Source organism: Magnolia sinica, chromosome 10 (genome assembly GCF_029962835.1).
Source record: "Magnolia sinica isolate HGM2019 chromosome 10, MsV1, whole genome shotgun sequence".
NCBI lineage: Eukaryota > Viridiplantae > Streptophyta > Magnoliopsida > Magnoliales > Magnoliaceae > Magnolia > Magnolia sinica.
In genome coordinates, this window is record NC_080582.1 from 27,134,652 (window position 1) to 27,149,252 (window position 14,601).

Sequence of the window (14,601 nt, forward strand, 5' to 3'; positions counted from 1 at the left end):
TGATTTGGGTAAACTTGTGATTATGCTTATTATGTGTTACATGTACATTGGAAAATCCTCCTTATATGATTTCAGGATCGGAATCTGGCATATGGACGTTGGGAGCCGAGAATGGGGTACTATGGAGGTTGTCGGCACCGGATTTGGCGATGAGGAATTTTGTGAGCCCAGTTTTTGAGTTTGCGGCTTAACACATAGATAGGCCAATCACGTGTAAGACCTCCTAAATCTTTGGCTTGATTTCAGTATTAACTCATAAGGAAAGGGCTTAAACCTACTCATTGATGGACTGATGGCCCTAAATTTGGTACACCAAAAGTTGCCTTGCGAGCCCCATGAACTCTAGAGAGTTACTGCGGCCAACCCTGTGTGTAATTCCAACCAAGTTCACGGCCCCGGTAGCTTCACTGGGCCCCTTTGATAGATCGCGGTTTGTGAGCTCATCAGGCTATGAGAAGTCCAGTGAACTCCCAAGAGTTACAGAGACCATCATGTGAGACCTGACTCTACTACTTAAGAGTCTAAAAAGCTGTGTGGGCTCCACTACTCAAGAGCTTAAACTGTGTGTAACTGACTAAATTGAAACTTAGCATCGCCAATAAAAAAATCATATAGGAAATCTCGTACTAACAAGCATAAAATGTTGGTGTTTTATATCAGTTCCTCATTAAATGTTATGTCAAGATTACTACATAGATAAATATGTTTGAAATGATATGTGATGTAGAAATTCATAGAAGAACAAAATATCTCGAAATATTATCATGTATTCATAAGTTGAGAATCAAAAGAGATTACTTGTTCAAAAACATATACACAAAGAAATTACATACTCAAAGTTCTTCCATAATTCCTACTATCCCCATATACTTTTGCAAATCCTCCTTTAGTTGCATTTGAGCTGCAATATGTTTTGACTTTTCCTCAAGGATGATCTTTGCTTGATTAGGAATGCCAGCCAATTTATCTTCCAATGATGCGATCATCTCTTTGCTCTTGAGTAGTTCGGATTTCTCACCATTAGCAGACTGAATATTGACTCGTATTCTTTCCTCAACCTCCTTTATGGATGACTCCTTCTCGTGATCCTTCAACTCTAGCTGTGAAATCTCCTCTTTCAAGGCAGCGATACGGTCTCGAATAACCACTCTATCATCAGTATAAGCCTTCAGCTGTTCTTGAAGAGCTAATTGTTCCTGATCAAATTCAGAAATAGAGGAAGTAATAAGAGAAGCTTTCTCCTTGAACAAAGTTAGCCACTTCCCGTATTCCAAGATCTCAGGAGCAATTGTGACGTTTTCCGCTGATGTTAAAGAGATTATTGAATCGCGGAATCTAAAAAGAGAATCACGCAGAGTGAAAATGTTGATCTTCGCAATTCTTGCAGAGCTTTCTAGAATTTTAATAGCAATATTCAGGTTCGACCAATGTTCAGGGTCTTTAAAAATGTGAACTATTGCTGACAGAGAATTCTTCATTAAAAGCATCTTGTGTGCGAAAATCTTCGCGAAGGACAATAGTTCAGATGCAGTGGCCACAGACTCAGAGCTTGCTGCCCCACTGCAAGGAGGAGTTCCTGTAATAAAAAGGGGAAAGAGTTCAAAAATAGTGATAAAAAATTAGAAGATGTATAGATAAAACAATCAATATATATATACCTGTCACAGAAGTATGACTAACAGGAGGTGGGATTTCCTGAACCGTAGAAGGACCAGCTCCTAACATGTCAGTGAAAGAAGGCGCTCTAGCCTCTGTACTTGAATCTTTGGTAGTTGGAGTGGGCAAATCAATGGTCTCTATTGGAAAGATAATTTCGCGAGCCACTACTTTTGGCGCTACCAGAGGAACCAGAGGCACCCTTGACGAAGTTACCAGTGCATTTGTAGGAGGATTCATGGGAGCACTGGATTCCATTAGAACTCCACAGTTAAGAGTGCTTGGGCGAGAGTAATACTAGGATGGTTGACCTCCTGGGAAGTCCTCGTGTTGCACCCCTCCCCTTTTGTCCTTTTTGGCAATCCCTGGACCAATTTTTGGGCTCTTCGGCATTCCTGGGACCCATTTTTTTCTCCTTTGGCATTCTCGGGATCGGTGAGAGTCGCCAGGTCACCGCCGAGATTGCCAAGATCTCTGGCAAAGCCGATTCGCGGAAGGAGTGAGGAACGGTAGTGGGGCCCACTTGATGGGCGGTCGGATTAGACGATTGTTCGGAGCATCCTTGATGTGGCTACCTGGCCGGTGGTGAGTAATATATTAAACAGACCAAAATATGAGATATCCACTAAAGCTAACCTGAATATAACTTCATAAAATTTTTAAGTTATTAAAATATAGAAGAAAATAGAACAATAATAAAACTCAAGGGATTTTAGAATTTTAAGATTTCTTAACCGTCTTAGGCAGTTGGTAGAGCGTAGATCTTTTCGAACTATCCCAAAATCATATAAAATATGCAGAAAGCGGATGCCCGGGCGAAAAGTTATGGCCCAACGAAGGTTGGGCCCGCCGGTGGGCGACTTACTAACTTCCGGAGAAGGGAATGACACCAAAATTGCGCACGAATCTTACCGGTGCGATCATACCAACATTAATACACCGAATCACATCAGAACTCCGCAGTTAAGCATGCTTGGGCGAGAGTAGTACTAGGATGGGTGACCTCCTGGGAACTCCTCGTGTTGCACCCCTCCCCTTTTGTCCTTTTTTTTTTCATTCCCCCGGACCCATTTTGGCTCATTTCGCATTCTCGAGATCAGCGAGAGTCGGCAGACCACCGCACAGATGGCTAGCATCATCCGACAAATCCGATTTGCATAGAGCGGTATGGGGCCAACTTGATAGATGGTCGGATCGGATCGATCGGATGATCCGTGCTGCATGTGGAGCGCGAGTTCGGCAACTGTGCCGTGAGTGGCTAGCGGAGTGTAGATCTTTCTGAGTTACCCCAAAATCATATAAAATATGCAGAAAGCGGTTGCCCGAGCGAAAAGTTACATCCCCCTGAAGGTTCGACTTGTTGAATTCCGGATAAGGGAATGACACCAAAACCGCGCGCAGCTCTTACGGGGGTGATCATAACAACACTAATGCACCGGATCCCATCAGAACTCCACATTTAAGCATGCTTGGGCGAGAGTAGTACTAGGATGGGTGACCTCCTAGGAAGTTCTCGTGTTGCACCCCTCCCCTTTTGTCCTTTTTAGCAATCCTGGGACCCATTTTTGGCCTCTTCGGCATTCCCGGGACCCATTTTTTTTTTGCTTCTTTGACATTCCCGGGATCGGTGAGAGTCACTGGGCCACCGCTGAGATTACCAAGATCGTCCGGCAGAGCCGATTCGGGGAAGGAGTGAGGAACGGTAGTGGGGCCCAGTTGATGGATGGTCGAATTGGACAACCGGTAGGAGCATCCTTGATATGGCTACCTGGCCGGTGGCGACTAATATATTAAACAGACCAAAATATGAGATATCCACTAAAGCTAACCTGAATATAACTTCATAAAAATTTTAAGTTATTAAAATATAGAAGAAAATAAAAAAAATAATAAAACTAAAGGGATTTTAGAATTTTAAGATTTCCTAACCGCCTTCGGCAGTTGGCAGAGCGTAGATCTTTCCGAGCTACCCTAAAATCATATAAAATATGTAGAAATCGGACGCCCGGGTGAAAAGTTACGACCCCGCGAATGTTGGGCCCGCTGGCGGGCAACTTGGTGACTTCCGGAGAAGGGAATGATACCAAAATCACGCGCAAATCTTACGGGTGCGATCATACTCGTACTAATGCACTAGATCCCATAAGAACTCCGTAGTTAAACTTGCTTGGGCGAGAGTAGTACTAGGAAGGGTGACCTCTTGGGAAGTCTTCGTGTTGCACCCCTCCCCTTTTGTCCTTTTTGGCAATCCCGGGTCTCATTTTTGACCCCTTCAACATTCTCGAGACCCTTTTTTTGTTCCTTTGGCATTCCCAAGGTCGGCGAGAGTCAGCCGACCACTGTACAGATGGCTAGCATCGTCCGACAAATCCGATTCACGTAGATCGGTAGTGAGGCCCACTTAATGGACGGTCGGATCAGATCGATTGGCCGGGCCGTGCTGCATGTGGCGTGCGAGTTCGGCGACTGTGCCGCGAGCGGCTAGCGGAGCGTAGATCTTTCTAGGCTACCCTGAAATCATATAAAATATGCAGAAAGCGGTCGCCCGAGCGAAAAGTTACGTCCTCGCGAAGGTTGGGCCTGCTCGTGAATGACTTATTGAATTTCGGAGAAGGGAATGACACCAAAACTGTGTGCAGCTCTTACGAGTGTGATCATACCAGCATTAATGCACTGGATCCCAACAGAACTCCGCAGTTAAGTGTCCTTGGGAGAGAGTAGTACTGGGACGGGTGACCTCCTGGGAAGTCCTCGTGTTGCACCCCTCCCCTTTTGTCCTTTTTGGCAATCCCGGGACCCATTTTTGGCATCTTCGGCATTCCCGGGACCCATTTTTTTGCTCCTTAGGCATTCTTAGGATCGGCGAGAGTCGCCAGGCCACCGCCGAGATTGCCAAGATCGTCTGACAGAGCCGATTCGTGGAAGGAGTGAGGAACGGTAGTGGGGCCCACTTGATAATGGACGGGTCGGATGATCGTCCGGAGCATCCTTGATGCGGCTACCTGGCCGGTGGCGAGTAATATATTAAACAGACCAAAATATGAGATATCCACTGAAGCTAACATGAATATAACTTCATAAAATTTTCAAGTTATTAAAATATAGAAGAAAATAGAAAAATAATAAAACTAAAGGGATTTTGGAACATTAAGATTTCCCAACTACCTTTGGCAGTTGGCAGAGTGTAGATCTTTCCGAGCTACCCCAAAATCATAAAAAATATGCAGAAAGCGGATGCTCGGGTGAAAAGTTACGGCCCCGCGAAGGTTGAGCCTGCCGGCGGGCGAGTTGGTAACTTCCGGAGAAGGGAATGACACCAAAATCGCGCGAAGATCTTGCGGGTGCCATCATACCAGCACTAATGCACCAGATCCTATAAGAACTCTGTAGTTAAGCATGCTTGGGCGAGAGTAATACTAGGATGGGTGACCTCGTGGGAATTCCTCGTATTCCACCCCTCCCCTTTTGTCCTTTTTTTTTTGCATTCCTGGGACCCATTTTGGCTCCTTTTGCATTCCCGAGATCGGCAAGAGTCAGCAGACCACCTCACAGATGGCTATCATCGTCCAACAAATTCGATTCGCGTAGAGCGGTAGTGGGGCCCACTTGATGGATGGTCGGATCAGATCGATCAGCTGGGCTGTGCTGCATACGACACGTGAGTTCGGTGACCGTGCCGGGAGCGACTAGTGGAGCGTAGATCTTTCTGAACTATCCTGAGATCATATAAATTATGCAGAAAGCGGTCGCCCGAGTAAAAAGTTATGTCCCCACGAAGGTTGGGCCCGCCCATGAGCGACTTGTTGAATTCCAGAGAAGGGAATGACACCAAAACGGTGCGTAGCTCTTACGGGTGTGATCATACCAGCACTAATGCACCGGATCCCATTGGAACTTCGCAATTAAGCGTGCTTGGGCGAGAGTAGTACTATGATGGGTGACCTCCTGGGAAGTCCTCGTGTTGCACCCCACCCATTTTGTCCTTTTTGGTAATCTCGGGACCCATTTTTGGCCTTTTCAGCATTCCCAGGACCCATCTTTTTTTGCTCCTTTGGCATTCCTGGGATCGACAAGAGTCGCCGGGCCACCGTCGAGATTGCCAAGATTGTCTGGCAAAGCCGATTAGCGAAAGGAGTGAGGAACGGTAGTGGGGCCCACGTGATGGACGGTCGGATTGGACGATCGGCCAGAGCATCCTTGATGCGGCTACTTGGCCTATGGCGAGTAATATATTAAACAGACGAAAATATGAGATATCCACTAAAGCTAACCTGAATATAACTTCATAAAATTCTTAAGTTATTAAAATATAGAAGAAAATAGAAAAATAATAAAACTAAAGGGATTTTGAAATTTTAAGATTTCCTAACCGCCTTTCGCAGTTTGCAGAGCGTAGATCTTTTCGAGCTACCCCAAAATCATATAAAATATGTAGAAAGCGGACGCCCGGGTAAAAAGTTACGGCCCCGCAAAGGTTGAGCCCATCGGCGAGCGACTTGGTGACTTCCGGAGAAGGGAATGACACCAAAATCGTGCATGGATCTTACGGGTGTGATCATACCAGCACTAATGCACTGGATCCCATCAGAACTCTACAGTTAAGCGTGCTTGGGCAAGAGTAGTACTAGGATGGGTGACCTCTTGGGAAGTTCTCGTGTTTGCACTCCTCCCCTTTTGTCATTTTTTTGGCATTCCCGGGACCCATTTTGGCTCCTTTCGCATTCCCGAGATCGGCAAGAGTCGGCGAACTACCGCACAGATGGCTAGCATCATCTGGCAAATTCGATTCATGTAGAGCGGTAGTGGGGCCTCCACTTGATGGACGGTAGGATCGGATCGATCGGCCAGGCTGTACTGCGTTCGGTGCGCGAGTGTGACGACCATGCTGTGAGCGACTAGTGGAGCGTAGATCTTTCCAAGCTACCCCAAAATCATATAAAATATGCAGAAGCAGTCGCACGAGCGCAAAGTTCTGTCCCCGGGAAGGTTGGGCCCGCCCGTGAGCGACTTGTTGAATTCCGGAGAAGGGAATGACACCAAAACCACACGCGGCTCTTACAGGTGCGATCATACCTGCACTAATGCACCGGATCCCATTAGAACTCCGCACTTAAGCGTGCTTGGGCGAGAGTAGTACTATGATGGGTGACCTGGAAAGTCCTCGTGTTGCACCCCTCCCCTTTTGTCCTTTTTGGCAATCCCGGGACCCATTTTTGGCCTTTTCAGCATTCTCAGGACCCATCTTTTTTTGCTCCTTAGGCATTCCTGGGAACGGTGAGAGTCGCTGGGCCACCGCCGAGATTGCCAAGATCGTTCGGCAGAGCCGATTCGCGGAAGGAGTGAGGAACGGTAATGGGGCTCACTTGATGGACGGTCGAATCGGACGATCGGCCGGAGCATCCTTGATGCGGCTACCTGGCCGGTGGCGAGTAATATATTAAATAGACCAAAATATGAGATATTCATTAAAGCTAACCTGAATATAACTTCATAAAATTCAGTTATTAGAATATAGAAGAAAGTAGATAAATAATAAAACTAAAGGGATTTTGGAATTTTAAGATTTCCTAATCGCCTTCGGCGGTTGGCAGAGCGTAGATATTTTCGAGCTACCTTAAAATCATATAAAATATGCAGAAAGCGGACACCCGAGCGAAAAGTTATGGCCCCGCGAAGGTTAGGCCCCCGGCGGGCGACTTGGTGACTTCCGGAGAAGGGAATGACACCAAAATCGCACGCAGATCTTGCAGGTGCGATCATACCAGCACTAATGCAGTGGATCCCATTAGAACTCCAAAGTTTAGCGTGCTTGGGCAAGAGTAGTACTAGGATGGGTGACCTCCTAGGAAGTTCTCGTGTTGCAACCCTCCCCTTTTGTCCTTTTTGGCAATCCCGGGACCCATTTTTGGCCTCTTCTGTAACACCCCGGTTCTCGAAACCTGAATACACTACTCGCATTCCTAAAACCTGAGCGTAAACCTTTGAAAAACCCAAATTTCACGTACATTTTTTTAAAAATCAGAGTTAGTAATATAGCGGGATGGAAACAATTCAAGTATAAGTGGGAGTCCAAGTATACAAAACCAAATATTTCAAGCGGTTACTCGAAAACTTATACAAACCAATGTCTTAACATTCACAAACATATCAGTATAGATTAAATATAAATAAAATTAGGAATGGAGAGTCGCAAGATTATTTAGCTCCCCCCATTCCACATGAACACCAGCATACGTGTCATCTACGTCTCCTGCACACTAAGTGCGGTTTGATAGCATCAATGGCTATCGCAGTGAGGTATAACCTGTAAGATTTATCGTATCATCAAGATAATTAAGAATAGTTATCATGGACAATGTAAAAACAATTATTACACAATGATCATCATGGAAATCATGTGAGGTTCAACAAATACATATTCATTAAATAAATCATACAAAATAATCTTGTTTAAATGCATGTAACACATGCTCACAGACCTGGAGATGCACATCCAGCTGGTAAAAAGTCGCCCAAGGAGATCTAGCCACCCGAAAAATACTCAAAAGTATGCCTATGGAGAACTAGTCACCTGGAAAAGACTATGTAACGAGGTCGCCCAAGGAGAGCTAGCCCCTTGGAAAAATACTCAAAAGTACGCCTAAGGAGAACTAGCTACCCGGAAAAGACCATATAATATAGATTGCCCAAGGAGAATTAGTCACCCGAAAAAATACACAAAGGTACAACCAAGGAGAACTAGCCACCCGGAAAAGACCAAATAATATAGATCGCTCAAGGAGAATTAGTCACCCGAGAAAATACACAAAGGTATACCCAAGGAGAACTAATCACCCGGAAAAGGCCAAATAATATATATCGCCCAAGGAGAATTAGTCTCCAAGAAAAGTACACAAAGGTACGCCCAAGGAGAACTAACCACCCGGAAAAGACCGTAATATATGCCATGAAAATGCATGATTAGCCCAACCATTATTATTCCAACTTCAAACAATCTTTTTAAGAAAGCTCAAAGGTCACTATGGGAGGTTTGTCACCCAGCATAGGTCTACAGCTCAGGCATAGTGTCCCATTCCACCATCACTGGCTCATGAGGCTAACAAATAAGATGTTTAAAGGTAACCTACTCAACTAGTGGCCAATTGTAGTTCTACAAGTGGAACTTACCATTGCAAGGTTATATGAGGATGGTTCATTAAAGCTACATAGGGCAAATATTGCATCAAACCGCATAGGGCAAGCGATTCATCCCAAGGATGTGATAAAAAGGGGATTTTTCCAAAAGTTACTTAGGCGACATATGATTCATAAGATAATAAGTCCATTGTATAATTTCATTTAATCATTTTGCAATGGCCACTAATTCGAGGACCTTTACATAAACCCTACAGTGATCACAAGCTCAATCATATGAAATATTTCATTTAAACCAGGATAGGGAATTTACGATATATAGCATGTTCAGATGTTTGAATGTAAATCCAATGATTAATCATTTAGGAAGAATTCACTCAAATAGAAACTGACATTCCTCATCATATTTACTCAAGCTTAAATCAAGTAAATAATGAACTAATTGAACTAAGTAATTATCATGATATAAAAAAGCTTGAAGGTAGTCCTCACCTTAGAGTTAGGTTCACTTTTCAATGCTTGTTGGAATTTGTGAGCACAGTTTAGGATCAGATCTTATCATGAACTGTAAAATGGTACAATTAGATCATATTTATGGTTAAGATCATAACCTAGGTTTTGAATTTCTTAGGTTTAGGGTTTTGTTCTAAGCATTTCGTCTAGGCTTAGATTTTAGGATTCAAACCCTAATTTTTGTGTAATGAATAATATTCGTCTTAAAAGTATTGATGGTAATATTAATATCGATATTTCACAAGTTGATATTAATATACCAATAATACCTAATATTATTATAGCATAACTAACCGTCTAAATTCAGAACTAGTGTTAAAAATCATAATAACAATGATAATGATAACCCATAATGAAAATAATAATGATAAGGATATTATTTTAAAAAAACGTTATTACACTAATCCTTAGCTAATACTTTAATAATAACAAGACTATAATAATTATTAATAATGTAATGCTAACGGAATTAATGGAAGAGATTTGAGAAAATGATGAAAATTGTAATAGAGGTTAAAATCAATGAAGGTAATAACACTAATTAATCTAATATTCTAATATAACCTCAATTATAATCTTTAGACAATAGAAATAAAATACTATTAACCACTAAGTCAAAATGATAATAATAATAAAAGTACTTGATGACAAACCTGATTTGAGGAAAGGATGAAAAACAACTCAGCTACGTCGACTTTATTGAGTCAACTCGACTCACCACCACATCTTCTTCCTAGTTTCTCTTTTCTACCTTGCTTCTCATTTTCTCCTTTCTCTTTTCATCTTATCTTCTTTTAAAAGGAATTTCCAGCAAAGTGTGGACTTGACCAGTCAGGGAGTCAGAGACCTGACTCGGTATTGAACCGAGTCGACTCAGTAACTCGCCCAACTTCTCTTTTCCTTTCTTTCCTTCTTATTCTTCTCCCTTTCTATTCTCAACTTGAATAGGTCTGGATGTGGCCCAGACGTGGCCTAGACTCCGCCCAAACTTGGATCGATGAGTCATGAACTCGACTCAATAGCCTCGACCTTCATTTCTTCTCTCTCGTCTAACCCTCTGACCTTCCCGTCCATTCTACCCAATCTCTCCATTGCCATCTTTCTCTTTCTTCTTTTCTTTTCTTTTTCTCCCAAGTCCAGCAATAGATTTGGGTATATCAGCAACTCAACTCGGCTGAACTGAGCTGACTTAGTACGGCGCTGCCGAGTCGAGTCCTCTCTCTCTCTCTCTCTCTCTCTCACTTTGTATCTTCTTCCTCCTTATCATCTCAGCCAGCAACTTTTGTGCTCAGATCGAACAACTTGCTGAGGTGAGACGGCATTGATGTAGCTTGATTAGTGCAACCAGCGACCACCTCTCTCTCACCTGCTGTTTCTCCTCTTCTTCCTTCTTCTTCTACTTCTGCTTCTCTCTCTCTCTCTCTCTCTCTCTCTCTCTCTCTCTCTCTTTGACCAGAGAGAACCTGGACTCGGTCCACACTCACCGCGACCCAAACTAAGTCGATTCATCCTGATGCAGCACCAAACGACGCTCTCTCCTTTCCTCTTTTTCTCACTTTCTTTTCAAATTTTTGCCCTAAAAGGGTGCCTTTTATAAGGCTTTATTAACCCTTTTTTGGAAGATTCGAACGCAACTAATCGGAGATTAGTTATGGGTTAACGGATCCAAACTGTGAGATCTAGAGGTGGAAATTCTGAATTTTGCTTTCATGGTGGTGATCAGACTACAAGGATGAATTTTTGGGACTCTGGCCCACCTAATAGACGGCTTAAATCATAAAGAGGGACTCTCTAACAGTTGTGCATGTTAGTTTGGATTGATTAGCATTTTCATATTACAGAATTGCTTCGTGCCCTCTGCTTTTTATGGACACCAGTAACTTGTATTCTTTGGTGAGACCTTTTCTTTCATTAAACTACTAGTTTGTCTGTCATATTGTTATAAAGAAATGCTTCCACGGCGAGTGCTTTCGTACAGTTCCATGAAGTGTGCACCATAAGTGCACAATATTCCCTAGAATCTTAACACTCTTCCTTGATGATTTAAAAGAGGGTTGCCTTCAGATGGCCAAGAAACTTGAATTGAATGCTGACATGGGACTCAAAATTTGATAATTGTAATTCAATGTGATAGTCATCCAAATGCAATGAAACATCTTGAAGCACATTATTTTCTTATGTTTTTCTTTGGATTAATCTCTATTTTGATGGAATGCAATAAACTTCTGTTAATTTATTTCCCTTGACCCTAAATTTCGTGTGTTTATCAGGGTTTAAAATTATTTCTAAAATTCCATCCTAGAATTTGATCGTTGGCAACATTAAGAACGGTTTAAAACTGTTCCTAAAATTCCATTTCTAAAATTTGAAACGGTACCTAAAACGGTTATGAACCGTTCCTGTTTTTTCTGCGATGCCTCATTTAGGAACGGTTTAAAACCGTTCCTGAATAATTTAGGAGCGGTTTAAAACCGTTCCTAAATGACGATTTTGGTGTAATTCTTCCTAGGGATTAGATAGAATATGCAGAACACATTGGCCCCACATACAATCTAGGAGTTTAATGGTGGACATCCCCATCACAACTATTCCAGTTTTGTGGCCCACCTGATATTTAGATCATTGATGATTGTAGACCCACTGTAGAAGCCAAATTCATAAATCTAACTTGCAGCTTCTATCTTCATCTTAGTGGATGTCATTAAAACTTCACATGGGCCTCTCACGTCGATTCCTACTTTAAGCTTAAGGTGAGAATGTTCGTATTAGATTTGAGGCCTTTTTTTTTTTTTTTTTTTTGCATATACAATAGAACTTATATAAGACTTTGATGAGACTAATTTCTTTTTGTTATTTTATTTTGTAGGTTGTGACAACTATGGATTGAGCTAAATAGAGGGATCTCTCTCTCTCTCTCTCTCTCTCTCTCTCTCTCTTGTTATTTCTCAAAATAAAAAAAGAAGTTGATTTTGGCTGTTGGTTATGACAGCTAATGTTTGTTTCATGTTAGTATTTTTTTTTTAAAAATATTGCAATGCAAATTATATATATGTGAAACTGTTTGGTGATTATGTGGTTCTTGCTTCTGATAGGGAAAGACTAGCCCCAATTATAATGGGGTCTGGCACCTTGAAATATCTTAACTGCTGCTTGGCAGAAATAAAAAAGAGAAGAATTTATGAGACTTCTCCATTCCCAAGTTACAGTGCATTTAGTAAACATTTCTGTAATTTATCATTGTTGGTTTTTTAGACTGTCTGAGAAACTTTAGACTTTGCTGCGAGATTTCAAGGTGCAAGTGATGGATTTGTAGGTTTGTTACTCAACTTTTACTCAATCCTACCACAAAATATATCAGTTTAAAATGAAGTTGTTATATACCATTAACTGCTTTCTTTTTTCAAGTTGTTCATATTTCTTGAATAACCTGTTTCTTTGTGATCTCAGAGAGATTTTGTTCTCTATTGTTCTGTAACAATAATGACAATTATTTTCCATTAATCTTCATATACATGTCTTGATTGCTCATTGGACATTACATTCTATTGTTGCTGTCGTTTCTGTATGTACTTCTCGTGTCTTCACTGCTTCATGAGGATTTAGAGATTAGTAGCAGAAATATTTAGTCAAAGGTGGTCCTTCACTTCTGAATTTTGCCCTGCACTCACCTTGGAGTACTCTCTTGGTCTGTCTACCCGCCATTAGTAAGATTATTCAATGCCTCAACTCTACCAATTTGTTCCATTAGCATCTGTTGGAAAATCGGTGTTTCTATAAACACAATCACTAAATATGTTTATTTTTATACATTATTAAATATCAATATAATTTCAAATGCTTTTATTACTAACTTATACAGGTACTCATAAGCGCTCTTGGTTTCTGACATTTTTCGGCTCATGCATAAATGATCATGTATTGCCCTTTTTGTATATACATACTCATAAGAGCTCTGTGAGGACTCTGGTGAGAATCCTACCTTGCTGTATTTTTTCTTAGACAGCTTTTTGTACACTACCAATCAAAGGGTTAGGATCATCTTATCTGGAGGAGTTCTGGGGAATCCCCATACACATAGGGGCTCATAAGACCAATGACCTGGAACACCAAACCATGGGCCCCATTGGTATGCACTGGCGCATTAGGACACGAATTCATATCCTGCTTGTGTCCTGATGCATTAGTGCTCCATGGACATGCACTTAAAAGTATGGTAGCTGTAATTTGAATGTAGAAGAGAAGATCTATGGTCAAAATGTAGCAACTATAAAATAGAAAAAATGTCAGTTGAACAGGCCACATCATGATTTAATCTATATCTATTAATAAAGTTACCTCAACATCATGAATACTCAAAATTCCAAAACCACTAACATTGGCACACCTTTGTTGGGTGTGGAGTGTCTTGTGTTTTCGGCCAGAAACTATTACCTGAAAGGGTCAAGATGGTCAATTTTCCCTTAAATACTGTTGATTTGTTTTCTATTGGAGAAGAGGAATAGTTGGTCAGTGTTATGATTATTTAAGATTCTATTAGAATTTTACTAGTTTCTTTAGTTTTTATGTACTTGCAGTTACTCATTGGTTTTGAACATTCCATCTAAGAACTTAAGTTCATTACAGCTATTATGTTAAGTACTTCGGTTTATACATCAATTGCATTAACCACGATAATTCATTCATCGCACCATCCTCAACGTTTTTGAGAATGCTTGGACCAAAAGATTGTACAGTCTCATTTGGGCTTTTAGTCTGTAGACTCTGTAAAGTAGGGTCAGTGGGACCCAGATCCAGTGATCCAACAAGTTGATATTCTGGCCCCACCTTGTAGCGGTCCATGCACCAATGCACCAAAAATCCCTCGGATAGGAGTCCTTATCCTTTGTAAGCAGTCAACAAATAGAGTCAATGGTTCACATTCAACTGAGAAAAAGGCTAAATATTATACAGCCCGAGTGCAACCCTTTCCAACTAGCATTGCTTGTTGGTGCCTTTAAAAGATAGGGGCATAGCTGGTCTGTTGTGAGCATCTATAACTGTCATTTCTTATGTTAGGGGGCCTTCTAGACAAGTAGCTAATGAGTTGAGAGCATTCAACCTGGGGAGTTTTGGTGCATGGGCTATCTAGCGTGAGGCCCATCATATCAGCGGCTGACCATTAAACCATGAGCCTAGCTAAAAACCCGAAACGTAGGTAATGCACAACCTATCGAGTTATGGCCCGAGGATTGTATAATACCTTTTTCTTTGCTTTAGCAACATTCAACATAACATCCATGTGGGAATTGGATTTTCATG

The 14,601-nt window shown here is 41.7% G+C and overlaps 8 non-coding genes and 2 pseudogenes across 8 annotated transcripts; all 10 read left to right on the plus strand.

The window, feature by feature from the left end:
* Positions 1-1,872: 1,872 nt before the first annotated feature.
* LOC131217996 (5S ribosomal RNA) lies at positions 1,873-1,995 on the plus strand (annotated as a pseudogene).
* A 573-nt stretch (positions 1,996-2,568) lies between these two features.
* Positions 2,569-2,687, plus strand: LOC131217977 (5S ribosomal RNA). Its single transcript, XR_009157557.1, has one exon. It is a non-coding gene; the product is annotated as a 5S ribosomal RNA (ribosomal RNA).
* A 377-nt stretch (positions 2,688-3,064) lies between these two features.
* On the plus strand, positions 3,065-3,183 carry LOC131217990 (5S ribosomal RNA; annotated as a pseudogene).
* Positions 3,184-3,762: 579 nt separating this feature from the next.
* LOC131217985 (5S ribosomal RNA) lies at positions 3,763-3,881 on the plus strand. Its single transcript, XR_009157566.1, has one exon. It is a non-coding gene; the product is annotated as a 5S ribosomal RNA (ribosomal RNA).
* A 421-nt stretch (positions 3,882-4,302) lies between these two features.
* On the plus strand, positions 4,303-4,421 carry LOC131217988 (5S ribosomal RNA). Its single transcript, XR_009157568.1, has one exon. It is a non-coding gene; the product is annotated as a 5S ribosomal RNA (ribosomal RNA).
* Positions 4,422-4,995: 574 nt separating this feature from the next.
* On the plus strand, positions 4,996-5,114 carry LOC131217987 (5S ribosomal RNA). Its single transcript, XR_009157567.1, has one exon. It is a non-coding gene; the product is annotated as a 5S ribosomal RNA (ribosomal RNA).
* Positions 5,115-5,507: 393 nt separating this feature from the next.
* On the plus strand, positions 5,508-5,626 carry LOC131217954 (5S ribosomal RNA). The gene has a single exon (XR_009157534.1). It is a non-coding gene; the product is annotated as a 5S ribosomal RNA (ribosomal RNA).
* Positions 5,627-6,203: 577 nt separating this feature from the next.
* Positions 6,204-6,323, plus strand: LOC131217965 (5S ribosomal RNA). The gene has a single exon (XR_009157545.1). It is a non-coding gene; the product is annotated as a 5S ribosomal RNA (ribosomal RNA).
* Positions 6,324-6,715: 392 nt separating this feature from the next.
* Positions 6,716-6,831, plus strand: LOC131217984 (5S ribosomal RNA). Its single transcript, XR_009157565.1, has one exon. It is a non-coding gene; the product is annotated as a 5S ribosomal RNA (ribosomal RNA).
* A 573-nt stretch (positions 6,832-7,404) lies between these two features.
* On the plus strand, positions 7,405-7,523 carry LOC131217983 (5S ribosomal RNA). The gene has a single exon (XR_009157564.1). It is a non-coding gene; the product is annotated as a 5S ribosomal RNA (ribosomal RNA).
* The last annotated feature ends 7,078 nt before the right edge of the window (positions 7,524-14,601 follow it).